The sequence below is a fragment of the Panicum virgatum genome, chromosome 4N (genome assembly GCF_016808335.1).
Source record: "Panicum virgatum strain AP13 chromosome 4N, P.virgatum_v5, whole genome shotgun sequence".
NCBI classification, from domain to species: Eukaryota; Viridiplantae; Streptophyta; class Magnoliopsida; order Poales; family Poaceae; genus Panicum; species Panicum virgatum.
Window position 1 is genome coordinate 27120393 of NC_053148.1, and position 1779 is coordinate 27122171.

Below are 1779 nucleotides of genomic sequence, written 5' to 3' on the forward strand. Positions count from 1 at the left end.
TCACCACTGTAGCACTTCACCTTGGAGTATTCTAGGGTATCATATATTTCCTCATGGAAGCACTATGGATAAAGAGTATCGAAGAATTGAATAACAAACTTTACTAGAGATATCAACCGACTAACTTAGTGGGGGTAAGCCTGATATAATAGATAAGATAATGGCCAACAATGACCGATTGACACATGAGACTCTAATCCTTAGAGAGGTAAGCAACTGGGAGGAAAATGAGCGAGAAAGACTCCTAAAACACTTCTAAACTATCGAGCTAGCCTCTCTAGACTAAACCTTGCTTCCAACTAGTTATCAGGAACCTAGAGCCTACTTCGGCGGCTGGAAGAGGAAGGACTTCAGAAAGGGGTGAGAGGGGAGTCCAATGGATGTGGTGGACTACAAGGGATGGACAGGGCTGTCACCACCTGCTGCCTACCACAACGGTACCGTGGGGTGGAACACGCTTTCTAGCTAACACTGAGCTCAGACACCACGTCTGCTCTCGGTGTTAGGATTTCTCTTGTAGCTAACAAGAGAAATCCCCCTCAACCTAGGGAACTAACTTGAGCCTCCCTAGTCCGGGCGAGAAAACCCGTAAGGTAAGATCCCGATAAACAAGATAGGTACAAAGCCTAAGCTAGAGAATCACTTCCGCACACAAGCAAGATAACTTGGAAAGATAAATAAATGTGAAAAGTAAAGCTGACTCGAAAAGATAAAGATGATAACTTATATTGATAAATGTCAAAGGAAAAGATACAAGAGCTTATACCCGACTTCCAATGACCTACTCTAGAAACTAAGAATGAGAAGAGAGAACTCCTTTGGCGTGTCTTGAGAGTAAGGGTGTTGCTCTCTATTTATAGTGCTCCAAGGTCAGTATTTGGCCTAGCGTCAGTTGTACGCAGTTGTAGTCAGTGTGCTTAACTTCCATGCCAAAGTTGAGGCCGAGAGTCTACAAAGTGGGGCCGGCCGGCCTCCCCTAGGCCGGCTGGCCTAGGATTTCCTCCGTTTGCAACCGCCCTTCTCGTGGACGCTCCTGATCTTCTCTAGATGGCAATGGATGGTTGCGTCGGTTTGAAGCTGAAATTTGTAGGCCGGCCTCCCGTTTCTCCGACATCTTGATAAGGGTGCATGAAGTCCATAGTGGTGCTCTGGGCCAAATGATCTCGGTAAGTGCTGCAGGTGGGCCTTTCAATCCACGTGCTAGGCCTTTCGGTCCATTTGATCAAACCAACTTGCAATCCATGGTTTAGAGGTAATGTGAGCATGTCACTTCACTCCTGGACCAAAGACATGGCACAGTTAGTGGAGGTGCTAGGCCGGCCGGCCTAGGTGAGGCCGGCCGGCCTGAGTTTTTTCCAATTTTGGCTCATTTTTGGTATATTATATCCTGAAAGCACAACTCATCCAAAACTGCCACTCTTCCATGCCGTGGTGTGGGCATGCTGCAATGTATTCTTGAAGATGTTCCCAGGCTTCCGGGACTGTCTCGTCCTAGAGTTGTTCAAAACTGGAAATCCTATTCCGAAGGGCATTGGTCTTGCCCACCGGAAAGTACTTGACCAGAAAAGCATTGGAACACGCATCCCAAGTGTTGAATGCTTCCTTGTAGGTGTAGAACCACATCTTTGCTTTTCCAAGCAAAGAGAATGGGAACAGTCGAAGACGAACATTATCCATCGTAGTGCCTTTTGGGTTGATTATGCTGCTCACTTCCAGAAAATTCTATAGATGAGCGTGGGCATCCTCTGATGCCTTTCCGCAGAAGGGACTTGCTTGAAT

The 1779-nt window shown here is 46.9% G+C and overlaps 1 non-coding gene across 1 annotated transcript; it reads left to right on the forward strand.

Annotated features, from left to right (window-relative positions):
- Positions 1-1423: 1423 nt before the first annotated feature.
- On the forward strand, positions 1424-1530 carry LOC120671678. The gene has a single exon (XR_005673777.1). It is a non-coding gene; the product is annotated as a small nucleolar RNA R71 (small nucleolar RNA).
- The last annotated feature ends 249 nt before the right edge of the window (positions 1531-1779 follow it).